At 51.8% G+C, this 17,929-nt stretch overlaps 1 pseudogene; it reads right to left on the bottom strand.

Moving 5' to 3' along the window:
• Window positions 1-734: 734 nt before the first annotated feature.
• The window catches only part of LOC137304995 (pre-B-cell leukemia transcription factor 2-like), a 34,506-nt pseudogene continuing 17,311 nt past the window's right edge, over window positions 735-17,929 (bottom strand).

Below are 17,929 nucleotides of genomic sequence, written 5' to 3'. Positions count from 1 at the left end.
GCGAGGGGAGTGGGGATGAGAAGGGGAGGAGAGTGGATCGAGGGGGAGGAGAGGGGAAGAGAATGGAGAGAGGAGCGGGGATGAGAAGGGGAGGAGGAGAGTGGAGCGAGGGGGAGGAGAGGGGAAGAGAATGGAGAGAGGAGCGAGGGTAGAGGGGACGAGAAGGGGAGGAGGAGAGTGGAGCGAGGGGGAGGAGAGGGGAGAGAATGGAGAGAGGAGCGAGGGGAGTGGGGATGAGAAGGGGAGGAGGAGAGTGGAGCGAGGGGGAGGAGAGGGGAGAGAATGGAGAGAGGAGCGAGGGTAGAGGGGACGAGAAGGGGAGGAGGAGAGTGGAGCGAGGGGGAGGAGAGGGGAGAGAATGGAGAGAGGAGCGAGGGGAGTGGGGATGAGAAGGGGAGGAGGAGAGTGGAGCGAGGGGGAGGAGAGGGGAGAGAATGGAGAGAGGAGCGAGGGTAGAGGGGACGAGAAGGGGGGGATGAGATTGGAGTGGAGCGAGGGCACGAGAAGGGGGAGAATAGAGAGAGGAGCGAGGGGGAGGAGAGGGGCAGCGATGCTGAAAGTCTATTGAATGATTTTCCCTCCAACAACTGGCAGCGTCTACACTCCAATGTGGGACATGAACATTTTGGTAAATTGGTTCATTTTAGTGACTTTCGATCCAATGGCCGGAAAGTAAATTCAACATTTGAAACAACAGAAAAAAAAAAACTGCTTTAACAAAACACAAAAAAAAATTGCATGGAACAGTAAAGTTTATTGAAAGCAATTACGGTTACTTAGCAGCACAGAATGGCAGCATAACTCTTAAAGAGACAGATTCTGCTTTCCTCAGAATCCCCCCTGCACGTCAAACCTTATTTGTTTCAAAAAGAAAAAGTACACTTTTGGCAAACAGCTTCGTCAAATCAAATCACGTGGAGGTTTCTCCTTAAGATTTCTCCTTCCCGAAAAATCATCTTTTAAAAAGCCACCACTTCAAGATCACCAAAAGGTCAAGATTCCTAAATGTGAGGGGGAAGGGGGCAGATTACACTCGCGCGCCCCCCTCAACCCCATTCCCCCACCGTTCTTCAAACGATTCCTGACTGGCAGGCATTTGGAAGCGTCCGACAGAAAGCGGGCGGAGGGATTTGGGGGACGGGGGGACGAGAGGTGGACAGACGTGATACTTGCTTTGTGACCAGAGCCCGCACTCTGCAAAAAGAAAAAAAAAACAGGGGTCCGGGGGGTGGGGACTCCATCTCACTAAAGACCGTTTGAAATTAGAAATTTAAGCTAGAACCACAACCCATTCTCTGTTACTATTGATTTTTTCCTTTTCTTAAAAAAAAAATGTGCACATTCATATTATAAAGCATACACAGAATACATCAAAACCAGAAGGAAAAGAAAACTTTTTTTTTTAAAAAAAGAACGGCAGAACAGATTTAAGAGTTTCAAATCAAAGCAAGACATCATCGGCCAGAGACAGCGATCGAGGCATCCTTCAAGCCTGCCCCTCCTCCTCCTCCTCACCCCCTTTCCCCCCCCAAAATCAGGGGACGTCAAGTCTGTTCACACTGCCACAGTTCACAAAGCAACCTCGTGCCTGCCATCCTCCGGCTCCTGAAGAGAAATGTTTTTGTCTTGGATGGAGGAGGAGGAGGAGGGGGAATAAATGTGCTGCCCCAAGGCAGCGGATTAGTTTCTGCTCCAATGTGTTCAAAAGGGGCTCCATTCTTGTCTTCCCCCACCTCCTCCTCCTCCTCCTCCTCCCCCCCAACTTGTCCCGACCCAACCTCTCCCATTCTCTCTGTTTTGAGTAGAGTTTTCGAAAGGGGGGCCCCTGTTTACAATCCTGGGAAGACTTTCAGCCTGCTTCCATTGGAAGGAGGGCAGGCAATCTCATTTGCAACCTTTCACTTCATTATTTATTTTTTTAAAATTGCCGTCAGGTCTGCAGCCCAGCCTCAAGAGGAACTCGGGCTCCACGAGACACTTTACTACAAACGGGAAGTAGTCAGGTGTGCCCATCTCGACTAAATGCCCGTCCGAACTTAACACCAGCAACGGGCCACGAGGAGTTAGCTGTCCTCACAGTAGGCCAACACGAAACAGGATTTGAAAGCCCCAGGACTGCGGCCTCGTGGTGTCTCTGGCACTGGCGTGCATTTTAAAAATGGAGGCGGTCGGCAGAGCAAGGCGCCATTTTGTTGCTTCACTGCTCAAGCCCCATGCGTCTGTAAAAGGGACTAGGTTACCATGGCAATCCGGTCAGGATACTCTCGGAACTGATTCTACGTGAGAACTTCTCGACTGACCCCCCAACCCTGCACCATCTTTGCCCAGTCATCTCCTCCTGGTTCCTGTTATTTACACTTTTAAAGACTTGAATTTTATAGGCCATTTCGTCCTCTCTGGGGCTGTTTAGCAGCATCAGCTGTACTGAGCGCAAAGAGATCCTGCCGCCTGATAATATCGAATCGTAGAATGCTACAGCACAGGAGGCAATTTGGGTCCATCGCTCCTGCGCTCTTTGAACGAGCAACCAATAAGTCCGACTCCCTCCTGCTCTTTCCTCCAATAACACGATGTAATGTAGCATCAACTTCTATTCCTTCTCTCGCACATCCCCGCAGCTCCTTCTCCTTTGGTTAGCAGGAGGTATCTCTTTCAGAACCAAGGGAGACCCTCCCAAAGAGCTGGGGTAGGGTGGGGGAATGGGGGACGGGCTTTCGTTTCCTCTGCTCCCGACATCTTCCCAGTTGCTCAATCCCAAAGGTTGATCCCCCAAGACTCCCTCCAGCTGACCAGGTGAGAGAACATTGTAGTTTGAGGACCTCAAAATAGCCAGTAGTGAGGAGACCGCTCATCACCAACTCCAATCTGACCACCAAACCCACAATTCCAGGAGACCTCTTTTATGTCCAACTTCCCCCCCACCCTATAAAAAGGTCTGGAGATACGAGGGCAGGTTTCTCTTCAATGCCCAGTGTTCAGAGCCTCACTCACCCAGGAGCATCCATTCTCAAAACTTGGGCCCAATAATTTACCATCCATCAATTTTTAAAAATCAAGGGCAGTCTATGCCCAGATCTGCAATGGGCATTGCTTACCGGGCAAAGCTCTCGCGCCCGGGCGCTGAAGGTGAAAATCAGGCCCAGCGCCCTCTACCCACCCACAATTAAAGGGGCCACTGTCATCAGGAACGGCTTGGCCTACACATCATCGACTAACTTTAAGGGCCAAGTGCGACGGGGAGCGACCAAAGTTGGAGAACAGTTTATGTCTAAGTTTCAAGGATATGGCCTGAATTGTATCTTTGAAGACTAAGAGCAGGAACTCGATGCTTAAATGAAAAAAATGTGCGCTTTTCTTTGGAACAAATACTGAAGAGATCAAGCACATTTTCCCTCAAATCGATCTGTCGCACTTGATGAGTCTCTTAAAGCCAAGGATCCACGATGACAGTGCCCCTTCAAGTAACATTTGAAAACTGGTCACAAAATCATTAAAAATTGGTCTTCGATTCACACTTAAAAAATATAATATATCATAAGAAGGAATCAGCCTACTACAGTCGATATCACAGAACGATTCTCTTTCCAGCCCGTCAAATAAAGATTACACTGCAATTTTGTGCTGACCTGAATAACACTTTAAAGAAAAAAAAGACAAAAACAAAAAGATTTTCTAGTGAGAATGTTGTCAGAGGTAGTATGTGGGTAGTCTAAACTGGTAGAACATGTAGTAATTCTATTGGTTTATATGAGCTTGCATGAGGTAATAAAGCTGTTTTATTTTTTATTTTTTTTTTGATTGGCAAGTCATGTACAAATACTCCTTTCTACAGTATATACACTGTGCCTCCCAAGTTGGCACAACTAAAACGCAGTGTTAAAAACCTCACTGTAAAACCGCAAGTCTTCAGTGTGTGAACAAACCTTAGAACGCAACAAAGACTCCCCCCGATTATTTTCTTTAAATACATAAATGCAAACTAGTATCTGCCCCTTTGTGGTTTTGAAGCATTTTAAGAATAGATAGGGAGATATATTTATATATATATCACCTGTTCATGGGCTAGCAATCAACTGTATGGGTCATTTTAAAAGAAACAGAAAGATAATGTCACAAATCCCCATCGATCTGACTCGTTGATTGCTCACTCTGCTTATGGGATAACTTGCTTTTTTTTCAACAAAAAAAAACCAAGCCCATTTCCCTCGGGCTACCACGCTCTCTCGTTCTACTAGCCATACATGCAGCTCAAAAGGAGTCCATATTCCTCCAGCCAGTGGGCAACTTTCTCCCATGAGCTGGGTTGAGCAAGAACGATGCCAATCGGCGGCCTCACCCGACTGGCGGTAGACTCTCTTGGGCCCGCATGGCGTTCATGTGGTTCGCCAACTCTGGTCGGACGCATGGCCCCCCCCACCCCCCCCACCTCCACGCTCCCTCCAATGGTCGCCCACCGCCAAATGAGAAACGAACAGACACTCGCTAACTGAATGGATGACCTTTGACTGATGGCTGAGCAAACCTTCTCTTCCCCACCCCCGTTGTATCCAATATTTGTAAAAACTGATAAACACGAATGGTCAAAGTAAGTGAAAAAAAAACGCCCCATGATTGTTCTCCAGAGTTTGCAAGTGGTCAACCTCTTAATTCTCGGAGACTCTAGGACATACCTGGAGGGTTAACAACCCTTGTAGGACCTAGCGGAAAAGAACTGGACGATCACCAGTCTCTCATTCCAGACACCGCAACTCCCCCCCTCCAAAGTAACCCCAGGAGGCAGCCTTGAGGTGTCGACTCATTGTCCCATATGGCGGAGATGGAACTCTGTTCATCACCAGTGCAGGCCAGAAAATAAGAGCATCGCTGTGTTAACTACCTAAGCTTGCACTGTGAGCTCACCCTACTCCCGCAACCCCCCCTCATACCAGCTACACCTGTAGTCTCTCCGAACGGGACAACTAGTCCAGAGGTTGAGCAGTTTTGTGCTTTTGAGTTCATGCTGGTGAGCCAAGATTCTCCATCGGGGGGAGGGAAGGGAAGGAAAGAAAGGAGGGAAGGAAAGAAAGGAGGGAAGGAAAGAAAGGAGGGAAGGAAAGAAAGGAGGGACGGAAGGAAAGAAAGGACGGAAGGAAAGAAAGGACGGAAGGAAAGAAAGGACAGAAGGAAAGAAAGGACAGAAGGAAAGAAAGGACAGAAGGAAAGGAAAGACAGAAAGAAAGACAGAAATTTTCAACCTGTCATTCTAGGCTGCGGTCAAAGGTCACAGTTCTGAACTAAAAGGTCACACACGTTTACCAGGGAACATATCATTTGTGAACTTTTTTTTTAAAGTGTACACAAGAGATTTGCAATCTCATTGCCTTCAAACACACACGCTTACGGTGGTTCCAGGTCTGTATTTTTTTTTATATATATATATAAAAAAAGTATTCAAAAATAAAACAGGTTTCCTCAATTTAAAACAAAAATCGCTCCTAAATTAAACTATGCTGTAGGAACTCTTATTTTATGAAGATACACTCGCTCACATGTCCCAAGCAGCAGAGTCTGGCCTTTAAAGCAACTATTACCCCAAAACAAACAAAACATCAGTTTTTAAAAACATCCAGTTTTATGGGGCAAATTTGCTCGAATACGAAAACGAGAGAGAGAGAGAGAGAGAGAAAACGAGAGAGAGAGAGAGAGAGAGAAAACGAGAGAGAGAGCGAGAAAACATGAGAGAGAGAGAGAGCGAGAAAACACGAGAGAGAGAGAGAGAGCGAGAAAACACGAGAGAGAGAGAGAGAGAGAGAAAACGAGAGAGAGAGAGAGAGAAAACGAGAGAGAGAGCGAGAAAACGAGAGAGAGAGCGAGAAAACGAGAGAGAGAGCGAGAAAACGAGAGAGAGAAAACGAGAGAGAGCGAGAAAACATGAGAGAAAATGAGAGAGAAAACACGAGAGAGAAAACGAGAGAGCGAGAAAACGAGAGAGCGAGAAAACGAGAGAGCGAGAAAACGAGAGAGCGAGAAAACGAGAGAGCGAGAAAACGAGAGAGCGAGAAAACGAGAGAGAGAGAAAACGAGAGAGAGAGAAAACGAGAGAGAGAGAGAGAAAACGAGAGAGAGAGAGAGAAAACGAGAGAGAGAGAGAGAGAGAAAACGAGAGAGAGAGAAAACGAGAGAGAGAGAGAGAGAGAGAAAACGAGAGAGAGAGAGAGAGAAAACGAGAGAGAGAGAAAACGAGAGAGAGCGAGAAAACGAGAGAGAGCGAGAAAACATGAGAGAAAACGAGAGAGCGAGAAAACGAGAGAGAGCGAGAAAACATGAGAGAAAACGAGAGAAAACACGAGAGAGAGAGAAAACACGAGAGAGAGAGAAAACACGAGAGAGAGAGAAAACACGAGAGAGAGAGAAAACACGAGAGAGAGAGAAAACACGAGAGAGAGAGAAAACACGAGAGAGAGAGAAAACACGAGAGAGAGAGAAAACACGAGAGAGAGAGAAAACACGAGAGAGAGAGAAAACACGAGAGAGAGAGAAAACACGAGAGAGAGAGAAAACACGAGAGAGAGAGAAAACACGAGAGAGAGAGAAAACACGAGAGAGAGAGAAAACACGAGAGAGAGAGAGCGCTCTTTCCTTATCCAATTCATGACACAAACTTCTCTTAACCCTTAATGCTAATTGCAACAATCATATTTAGCCAAATACAGGAACAACTCATTCAACTGCAGAACCACTGACCATATCCCTCTTGTCTGCACTAAGTCCTTCACCAGTTGGATTAATAGTGACCCTCCCATTAAAGTATCTCGAATCACAATATCCCTCCAAAAACAGTTAATTAAAAATGTAGAAGATTCAGGAAAAAAAAAAGGAAACGAACAAAGCACGCACGCACACTCACTCGTACAGACTGTCTCACGAGGTTACCGAGCAACTCTCTCTCTCTCTCTCTCACTCACTCACTCACCCACTCACTGCCGGGCCTCCAGAAATCCCACACCCGCCTCCACCATCACCGCCACGGACAGGTTTCCACGGCAACCGCTGGAGCGCGGCAGCGTCACTCCCCGACTGCAGGCAACGTCCTGGCCGCCGCGAGGGGACGCGACCGCTCCCCAAGTTCGAATGCTGGAAGGGTTCGGCTGCCCGGGGATCGGGAAGTGACTGAATTCAGGCCAGAGACGCGCGGCGGCAGAGACTGGCGGCGTGAACCGGAGGTCCGTCACCATTACCGAGAAAACGGTGCATCTAAAAGAAGCCTTGCCCAGAAGTTTGTGACATTTTTTTTTTGTGTGTATAAAATAGCAGCCTTTCCTTTAACCATCACACTGAAGTCAAAGGTTTTACAGTAAAACATAAGGTGATTGGTTAGGATTAACATCACCCCCCCTTTTTCTTCTTCCTCTTTTCTCTTTTTTTCCTCCTCTTGGTCAACGTTGGAGAAAGCCCATTGGATCAGGGAATGGTTTTCGTTGCGAGGAGATCAGTTGGAGGTATCAGAGTGTACGCTTCCGGGACCTTCTGTTGGCGATGTCACAGACGAGGGGGTGGCTGCGTCCTGCCAGCCTCCATTAGCCTGGAAGTGGGGAGAGGGGTTTGGGTGTTTGAGGGGGAGAAAAAAAAATTGGTTAAGAATAGAGGACTAACCTTTATAAAACACTAGTTAGGCCCTCAGCTGGAGTATTGTGGCCAATTCTGGGCACCACACTTTAGGAAGGATGTCCATGCCCTTGGAGAGGGTGCAGAGGAGATTTGCTGGAATGGTACCAGGGATGAGGGACTTCAGTTACGTGGAGAGACTGGAGAAACCGGGTTGTTCTCCCTCGAGCAGAAACGGTTAAGGGGAGATTTGGTGGAGGGGTTCAAAATCATGAATGGTTTTGATAGAGTAAATAAGGAGAGACTGTTTCCAGTGGCTGGAGGGTCGGTAACCAGAGGACACAGGTTTGAGGTGATCGGTAAAAGAGTCAGAGGCGACATGAGGAAACAATTTTTTAAACACAGCGAGTTGTTATGATCTGGAACGCGCTGCCTGAAAGGGCGGTGGAAGCAGATTCAATAGCAACTTTCAAAAGGGAATTGGATAAATACTTGAAGGGGAAAAAATTGCAGAGCTACGGGGAAAGAGTGGGTGAGTGGGACTAATTGGCTAACTCCACCAAAGAGCCGGCACAGGCACGAGGGGCCGAACGGCCTCCTTCTGTGCTGAATCGTTCCACGATTCTAGGTTCGCCAAGCAATTCCGTCTGGATTGATTGAGGCGGGGGAGGACAGTGGACGATTCTGAGCTTCAAAAGGCAGACTTGCATTTATATAGCGCCTTTCACGAACCTCAGGACGCCCCAAAGCGCTTTACGGCCAATTAAGTATTTTTTTCAAAAAGTGTAGTCACCGTTGTAACGTAGGAAACGCAGCGGCCGATTTTGCGCACAGCAAGATCCCACAAACAGCAATACAATGACGACCAAATAATCTCTTTTTGGTGATGTTGGTTGAGGGATAAATATCGGCCCCAGGACACCGGGGAGAACTCCCCCTGCTCTTCTTCGAAATAGGGATCTTTTACATCCAGCCGAGAGGGGCAGACGAGGCCTCGATTTAACGTCTCATCCGTAAGACGGCACCTAGAGTTTGGTGCCCGAGTGGGATTTGAACCCACAACCTTCTGACTCAGAGGCGAGAGTGCTGCCCGCCGAGCCACGGCTCATGCCGATTGAAGTCTAATTTTTTGAACGAAGAGAAGCAAATATCTCCTCAACATGGAAAAAGTTGTCTGCCTTGTCCGAACCCAGGGCAGTCTGTCTCCACACATGACACTTCAGATAAGAACTGATTGAGGAGACAAGTGGTTTTTCTTTTTCTAAAATCGTGAAGCACGATTGGATTCCGACACAAAAACAATCCAGTCTCATCAATCATGTTTGAACTACCGCAGCCCACAAGAAACCTTACTGTGCGCGTCCAGGCCCAATAACCAAGGACTGTCTCTCGTCCCATCAGCCCAGTCAGAAGCTGGAATGCCTTCAGCCTATCCAGTGGGGAAAAGAGAGAGACTTTTCCCTCATTGACCACACATACCCAAGTCCTTCATTTGACCAAATCATAAGGTTTAACAGAACAGAAGGCGGCCATTCGGCCCGTCGTTGCCTGTGCCAACTCTCTGAAGGAGCTAATCGACGAGTCTCATTGCCCTGACCCTTTCACATTCTTGCTATTCCAATATTCATCCACTTCCCTTTGGAAAGCCGCTACGGATTCTGCCTCCGCCACCGTTGCAGCTCAGATATCCGACTTCCCGTAGCAGAGGACGGGAGGAGGAAAATATTCTCCCGACCTCTCCCTTCGGGCTTTCGGTGACCATCTTAAATTTGCGTCCTTTAGTTACAGACTCCCCGACCAGCGGAAATAAGTTCCATTCATTGCAGATTCCGGACTAAAAAAAAAAGGCACAGAAAAAATCTCTCGATCTCTGTACCCCCCCGCCTGGGTGCAGAAGCTCAGTTCGAAATTAACTGCGGCCTCCGTCATCCGCGCTCCATTTAGCTGCCATAATTTTCCTGCAACAAAACCTTGCTCGAATTGTTGCCTCACGGCTAATAAAACGCCTGCGTTCATGCTCCTTTTGTTATTTGTATTGCGCCTCAACCAAAATTTGCTCCCTCCCCCACGGCCATTCCGATTATCTGCTCGTTTATCTTGTTGCTGCTCCTGGGAGCTGGCTGAGCGCAAAAAATGGCTGCCGCCTTTCCCACAATGCAACAGTGACGGCGCCTCGAGAGGGCTTCATTGGCTGCGAAACGCTTTGGGACGGCCTGGGGTGTCTTTTGATCCTCCAAACGTAAAGTGGCGCTGCTGTTCCTCCGACATGCGTTCCTGCCGCTTCCCGAGAGGCCATAAGTCGCCATCCTTCCCGCTGCTTTATATCCAGCCTCCCCGTGGCCAGTCCATGGAGCCCGATCCCCAGACCAATGGAATTGAAAATCGGGGCGGTTTCAATAATGGGCAGCTGATCCGCAATCAACTTTACGCCTGGGCGGCATGTTGAGAATCTATTCCCAATGACGCACTGATGGAGAATGGGGGGGTGGGGGGAGAAGCCAAGGAAGATGGGACAAGGCCTCACGAACTTTGACCCGAAGGGCGGGGAAAAAAAAAACAGGGGGAAGGCGGTCAGACAGGGGAGACAAGGACTTCCAGAGACAAGGCAAAGGAGGAGGAGGAGGAGGAGGAGGAGGAGGAGAACAGGTCGTCCGGCAAACAACACAAACAAAGTCAGAGGGGAGCAATGGGTGAGGGAAGGGAACGGGGAGGGAAGCACTCGGAGACGGGAAGAGGGCGAAGAGAACGCGAAACAATAAGAACACAATGGGCAAAACGACGAGAAACTGTGGGAGGCAGAAGAGTCAAAGAGAGACAAGATATTTTTGATCAGCGAGGGAGTCAAAGGATATGGGGAAAAGGCGGGAAAGGCAAAAAATCAGATCAGCCGTGATCTCATTAAATGGCGGAGCAGGCTCGAGGGGCCGAATGGCCTACTCCTGCTCCTACCTCTTACGGTCTTAAGACAAGGAGCTACAAGAGAACACTGCTAGATGGCAACACAGACAGGTAACAGAGTAATGTGAGGAATTTGAGGCCATTCAGCCCCTCGGGCCTGCTCTGCTATTCAATTAGATCATGGCTGACCTGCACCTCAACTCCACTTACCTGCCATTGCTCCATAATCCCTCGATACCCTTAACAAAAATCTCTAATCAGTCTTGAAAGCTCCAACTGACCCCCCCCCCCTCCCCCGATATCCACCCATCGCCTTTTGGGGGGAGGGAGTTCCAGATCTCCACTGCCCTTGGTGTGAAAAAGTGCTTTCTGGTTTCGCTCCTGAATGGCCTAGCCCTAATTTTTAAGATTATGCTCCCCCGCCTTTGTTCTTGACTCCCCCACCAGAGGAAATAGTTTCTCTGCATCTACCTAGCGAATCCTTTGAACATTTTAAACACCTCAATCAGGTCACCCCTTAAGACACAGGGAAAACACAGAGCTCATTCTGCAACTTACTACAAGCAAAACCAAGGGAGATCCACTGGTATTAGAACATAAGATGTGCACTTCCTGGAAATGTCACAATTACTTCCTGTCACACATTCCCCGTCACTTATTATTGTTATAAAAAAAAACCACCACCTCTGATGGAGCAATGCCATGGGAGAGCTGCCCGTACTTAATGACCAGGGATGAACTGGTACTGGTCTTGATGGGACCATAAGAGATAGGAGCAGGAGTAGGCCATTCGGCCCTTCGAGCCTGCTCCGCCATTGAATGAGATCATGGCTGATCTGATTTTTACCTCAACTCCACTTTCCCGCCCTTTCCCCATATCCTTTGACTCCCACGCTGATCAAAAATGTGTCTAACTCAGCCTTGAATGTATTCAATGACTCGGCCTCCACAGATTTTTGGGTAAAGAATTCCAAAGATTCACGACCCTCTGGGAGAAGAAATTCCTCCTCATTTCCATCTTAAACGGGCGACCCCTTATTCTGAGACTATGCCCCCTAGTTTTAGATTCCCCCATGAGGGGTAACATCCTCTCAGCATCTACCCTATCGAGTCCCCTCAGAATCTTGTATGTTTCAATAAGATCTCCTCTCATTCTTCTAAACTCCAGTGAGTATAGACCCAACCTGTTCAATCTTTCCTCATAAGACAACCCTTGCATACCCGGAATCAACCTAGTGAACCTTCTCTGAACTGCCTCCAATGCGAGTATGTCCTTCCTTAAATAAGGGCACCAGAACTGTACGTCGTACTCCAGGTGTGGTCTCACCAGCACCCTGTACAGTTGTAGCATGACTTCCCTGCTTTTATACTCCATCCCCCTAGAAATAAAGGCCAATATTCCGTTTGCCTTCCGGATTACCTGCTGCACCTGTATGTTGACTTTTTGTGTTTCATGTACGAGGACACCCAGATCCCTCTGTACCGCAGCATTTTGTAGTATTTCTCCATTCAAATAATATTTTGCTTTTTTATTTTTCCTCCCAAAGTGGACGACTTCACATTTCCCCACATTATATTCCAGTGTTGGAGAAGCCAGGAGTTCTTAAAGGGCCTGGGAGCTCATTTATATTTAGGGGGTTAAAAAAAAAGGTAAGTCCGCTTCAAAGTCCTTGCAGATTTGTATAGTTCGGTCACCAACCCCCCCCCTAACCCCGATTTAACCCCGAACCACCGCCACCCCCACCCACAGGGGCCAGAGGATCGATTCACCTACCCTCACATCCCGTGGACTGTACATCTGATTCGCACCCAGTCCGTCTCCGTAGGCCCCGGTCTGGTTCAGTGAGTGGCGAAGTGACTCTATCTGCAAAGCAAGATTTAACAATGGCCTTTACGAGATCTCGATATCCTGCCCTCACCCACCCAGGCAACTTCACAAAGGTGTCGTTTCGAGAGACAGCGAGAGAGAGAGAGAGAGAGAGAGAGAGAGAGACGCAAGTTTGCGGACATTGAACTGGACGCTTGGCGCTGCTCCACGGAGAAGAGGTCACAGGTCACCCGTGCCCCGCCCCCCCACACAGTTCACGTTCCCATTCTCAGGCGTCACGGCCGAGCTGGAGTCTGTCCGCGTGCACATTCCCCGTCCAGTAAAAGGGTCAGAGGTCAGTGGAGAGTGACCGATTCCTCTCCCCCCCTCCCCTCCTTCATTCGACCAAGAACATTCAGGCAAAATGCAGTTCCCAATTACTGACTGAGGTCAGCGCACACAAGTGGGACTGTCCCGGAATCTCCGGGAATTAAAGACATTTCTCCAGGACACTTGCTGTCCTTGGAAAAAAAGTCATAGGGGCAATAAATTTAAAATGGTGTTTTTAAAAAATATTTTCTTTGAAAACTTTTGTTTAATGGTTATAAAAATCAGACATGGAGGTGGGGGCGGAGGTGGCTACTTGACTGACAGTCAAGGATCATCCAATGGGGTAATGATCAGCCTTGGGAAGGTGGGACACTATGAGGATGGACATGTCGGGCGACCAATGGGGCGGGGGGGAGAATGGGGGCGGGGCAGGAGGTCATGTGATGAAACCCTCCAGGATTACGGCCAGTCAGATTTGGCAACCCTACGCGGAAGGAATTGGCCTTCAGGCCTCGAGAGAGGGTGCGGAGGAGATTTGCTGGACTGGTACCAGGGATGAGGGAGAGACTGGAGAAGCTGGGATTGTTCTCCTTCGAGCAGAGAAGGTTGAGGGAAGATCTGACCGAGGCGTTCAACATCATGAAGGGTTTTGATGGGAGTGAATAAGGAGAAACTGTTTCCAGCGGCAGAAGGGTCGGTAACCAGAGGACACAGATTCAAGGTGATCGGCAAATGGGCCGGAGGCGAAGTGAGGAGAAATATTTTTTCACGCGGCTAGTTGTTGTGATCTGGAACAAGGAAAAACTTACAGGGCGATTGGGGAAAGAGCGGAGGGAGTGGAACTAATCGGAACGGCCTCCTCCTGTGCTGCATCTACGATGGTACCACACCATGTGCTGATCTGAGCCACAGTTACGTCTTCCCCCCCCACCGCCTCCCCACAACCGAGGATGCTTGGCCGGACTTGTCGGATTCTCTCTCAGGGCAGGACAAGAGGATGAAGTCGGGCCAGCCCACCCAGCCATGTGGCGACAACTATTAATAAAACCACGTGCTACTTGATCACAAAATGGCTGCCCACGGTTGCAACCGTGGGCAGCCATTTTGTGATCAAGCAGCACGTGATTTTATTTTCGCAACAGGAAAGGCCGGAGGGCTTTCACAATTGGCCGTCGACTCCTGGAGGTCGTCTCCCGCCAATTGCTGTAACGACACTCTCCGCACCGGGAGTGGAGGGGAAACCATTGCAATCCTGCAGGACAACAGCACCCCCTTCCCCCGACAACACCCCGTTTGTCGTAGCATGGCCGTTACTAACCTGTGCCCCTGGGTATGAATCCCCATTTAACCCCTGCATGGCCATGAACATGTCCCCAGAACCAGAGAGGTTAAACGATCCAGAGGAACCTAGAAAGAGAAAGAGAACAAGAGCAGTGGGAATCAGTATCCAATTGACCAATGGAGACAATGTGCAAGAGCCTCATCACCCAGAAAGGGTCTGTATTAATGGCCTCCTATTGGAGTAAATATTCTCGCCAGGCCATTGCACTCTGCTAAAAAAAAAACACCAGCTCAGACAAGGAAATCTCAGGGAGGGGCGTTCTGTTCAAAGATCTTGCCGGTGAGGTTGAACTGATCATGATTTACTCGCACACTGGCAAAAGATTCATGGGCTGCGAGGGAGGGAGGGAGAGAGAGAGAGAGAGAGAGAGAGAGAGAGAGAGAGAGAGAGGCGGGGGGGAGGGAGACGAGAGAGAGGCGGGAGGGAGGGAGACGAGAGAGAGGCGGGAGGGAGGGAGGCGGGAGGGAGGGGGGCGAGAGAGGGGCGGGAGGGAGGGAGGGAGAGAGAGAGAGAGAGAGAGGCGGGAGGGAGGGAGAGAGAGAGAGAGAGAGAGAGGCGGGGGGGAGGGAGACGAGAGAGAGGCGGGAGGGAGGGAGGCGGGAGGGAGGGAGGCGGGAGGGAGGGAGGCGGGAGGGAGGGGGGCGAGAGAGGGGCGGGAGGGAGGGGGGCGAGAGAGGGGGGGCGAGAGAGGGGCGGGAGGGAGGGGGGCGAGAGAGGGGCGGGAGGGAGGGGGGCGAGAGAGGGGCGGGAGGGAGGGGGCGAGAGAGGGGCGGGAGGGAGGGGGGCGAGAGAGGGGCGGGAGGGAGGGGGGCGAGAGAGGGGCGGGAGGGAGGGGGCGAGAGAGGGGCGGGAGGGAGGGGGGCGAGAGAGAGGCGGGAGGGAGGGGGCGAGAGAGGGGCGGGAGGGAGGGGGGCGAGAGAGGGGCGGGAGGGAGGGGGGCGAGAGAGGGGCGGGAGGGAGGGGGCGAGAGAGGGGCGGAGGGGAGGGGGGCGAGAGAGGGGCGGGAGGGAGGGGGGCGAGAGAGAGGCGGGAGGGAGGGGGCGAGAGAGAGGCGGGAGGGAGGGGGGCGAGAGAGGGGCGGGAGGGAGGGGGCGAGAGAGAGGCGGGAGGGAGGGGGGCGAGAGAGGGGCGGGAGGGAGGGGGGCGAGAGAGGGGCGGGAGGGAGGGGCGGGAGGGAGGGGGGGCGAGAGAGGGGCGGGAGGGAGGGGCGGGAGGGAGGGGGGCGAGAGAGAGGCGGGAGGGAGAGAGAGAGGAGGGAGGGAGAGAGAGGAGGGAGGGAGAGAGAGGAGGGAGGGAGAGAGAGGAGGGAGGGAGAGAGAGGAGGGAGGGAGAGAGAGGAGGGAGGTAGAGAGAGAGGAGGGAGGGAGAGAGAGGAGGGAGGGAGAGAGAGAGGAGGGAGGGAGAGAGAGAGGAGGGAGGGAGAGAGAGAGGAGGGAGGGAGAGAGAGGAGGGAGGGAGAGAGAGGAGGGAGGTAGAGAGAGAGGAGGGAGGGAGAGAGAGGAGGGAGGGAGAGAGAGGAGGGAGGGAGAGAGAGAGGAGGGAGGGAGAGAGAGAGGAGGGAGGGAGAGAGAGGAGGGAGGGAGAGAGAGGAGGGAGGGAGAGAGAGGAGGGAGAGAGGGAGGGAGAGAGGGAGGGGAGGGAGGGGAGGGAGGGGGAGAGGAGGGAGGGAGAGGCGGGAGGGCGAGAGCGAGGCGGGAGGGAGAGAGCGAGGCGGGAGGGAGAGAGCGAGGCGGGAGGGAGAGAGCGAGGCGGGAGGGAGAGAGCGAGGCGGGAGGGAGAGAGCGAGGCGGGAGGGAGAGAGCGAGGCGGGAGGGAGAGAGCGAGGCGGGAGGGAGAGAGCGAGGCGGGAGGGAGAGAGCGAGGCGGGAGGGAGAGAGCGAGGCGGGAGGGAGAGAGCGAGGCGGGAGGGAGAGAGCGAGGCGGGAGGGAGAGAGCGAGGCGGGAGGGAGAGAGCGAGGCGGGAGGGAGAGAGCGAGGCGGGAGGGAGAGAGCGAGGCGGGAGGGAGAGAGCGAGGCGGGAGGGAGAGAGCGAGGCGGGAGGGAGAGAGCGAGGCGGGAGGGAGAGAGCGAGGCGGGAGGGAGAGAGCGAGGCGGGAGGGAGAGAGCGAGGCGGGAGGGAGAGAGCGAGGCGGGGGAGAGGGAGAGAGCGAGGAGGGGGAGAGGGAGAGAGCGAGGAGGGGGAGAGGGAGAGAGCGAGGAGGGGGAGAGGGAGAGGGAGAGGGAGAGAGCGAGGAGGGAGAGAGAGAGCAAGACGGAGGGAGAGAGAGAGAGAGACGGAGGGAGAGGGAGAGTTCGTGACAAGTTGGGGGGGAGGGGGAAATGGAGAAGCAGATGAAGAGAGAGCTGGAGAAAGGCAGGTTGAGCTCGGGAAAGGAGGAGGCAAAGAGAGAGAGGAAATGCTCGTCAGTGAGGAATGCAAGGAACGATCTGGGAAGTGGGGAAACAGCGTGGGCGAGAAAAGGATCCAGGCAAAGTGGGAGATAAGAGATCGAGAGACAAAGACAGATTGAGAACACCGGGGGGTGGGGAAGAACGCACGGAGTGATGGAGGGCGAGAGGCAGACACTCGAGTGAAGAACGAGCAAGAGACTGAACTCAGAGGGGAGGCAGAGAAACACTTGTCTGCAATTCTGTTTCACGACTAGCCTCGAGTCGATACACACCACCAGAGCTGGCTGGTGCTCACACTTTGCTTTCTGTCCTTCCCAACAGCGGCATCGCTGGAAGAAAAATAAAATCCGAGTTTCTGCTGACTGAAGTAAACGGACTGCAGAGTGAGCAGTCGCCAAGTCGAGGGGGTGACTCCAACCTCTCGAAGTTGGAAGATGGGGTGCAGATAAATCGTCCAAGTGCACGTCTGAGCTGGGACGCGGCCCCCACTGGTCACACGGGTTGGCGCCGACCAGCCCTTTTTTTTTTTTTTGTGTGGACAACCTCCCAAATAAAAACGGTGGAACGTTCCGGCAACCTTCGACCAGGCCCACCAAGCAGGGCAAGTGGTTTATGACGTTGCTGGGATTCCTGCCGCCTCGTGGCTCTCTGGCAGTGAAGTGAGGCGACATTTAGTGAATGTCGAAACCTGCTCTTGTTTCGGATGTCATGTCGGGGCCCGGCCGACCACGTTCGTCAAAGCCAGTTTCAACCGCACGTTAAATTTTGACGTAATTCGATTAGTTGGCATGGCTTCTTGAAAGGGGAACCCTCCCACGCCTCGCCACCCGCCATTAGTATCTGAATCGTACATGTGGGTTGGCACAATGACCTTTAACCTCTGGGACTTGGCGTTCAAACACAGTCCAGACTAAAGGCAGATTCCCCCCCGTCTACCAATTCTGAGACAGACGTGTCTCAATGGGTTTGGACCAGGCCAACCCAGTTTCCAGTGGGCACAAGTCAACACCAAAGAGCGGACGCAAGAGATTTGGCACAAGAATGGGAGATTTGGCCAAGAAGTCAGCCGGGTCGAGGAGATGGCATTGGAATCATAGAACCTTACAGGACAGATGGAGGCCATTCAGCCCGTCGTGGCTGTGCTGGCTCTTTGAAAGAGCAATCCAATTTCGTCCCAGCTTTCTCCCTCCCCATAATCCTGCAAATCAGTCCTCTTCAAGGACATGTCCAACTGCCTTCGGAAAGTTCCGATGGAATCTGCTTCCATCACCTTCTCAGGAAGTGCGTTCCAGATCCGGACAACCCTCGGTGTGAAAAAATTCTCGCCATTTCGCCCTCTGCTTCTTTTGCCAATTATTTTCAATCCATGACTCCTGGTTACCGACCCACTTGAACTTCCGAGGCTGACTCGAGACGTTGATTTGAACCCGGACCCATGGCGGCCGACCACAATCTCGACATTGGGCAACGCACACATGGCCCGGTGGGACAAAGGAGGAGGTGGGGTGGGGGCCTGGGCCTCTGGCTCCCGAAACACGGGGTCTCGCAGCCTGTCGCACTTCCAGGACAATCTGGCG

This window comes from Heptranchias perlo, chromosome 39 (genome assembly GCF_035084215.1).
Source record: "Heptranchias perlo isolate sHepPer1 chromosome 39, sHepPer1.hap1, whole genome shotgun sequence".
In the NCBI taxonomy this organism is placed as follows: Eukaryota; Metazoa; Chordata; class Chondrichthyes; order Hexanchiformes; family Hexanchidae; genus Heptranchias; species Heptranchias perlo.
Note: the sequence above shows the minus strand (reverse complement) of the source record. Positions and strands in the feature narration are given on the sequence as shown.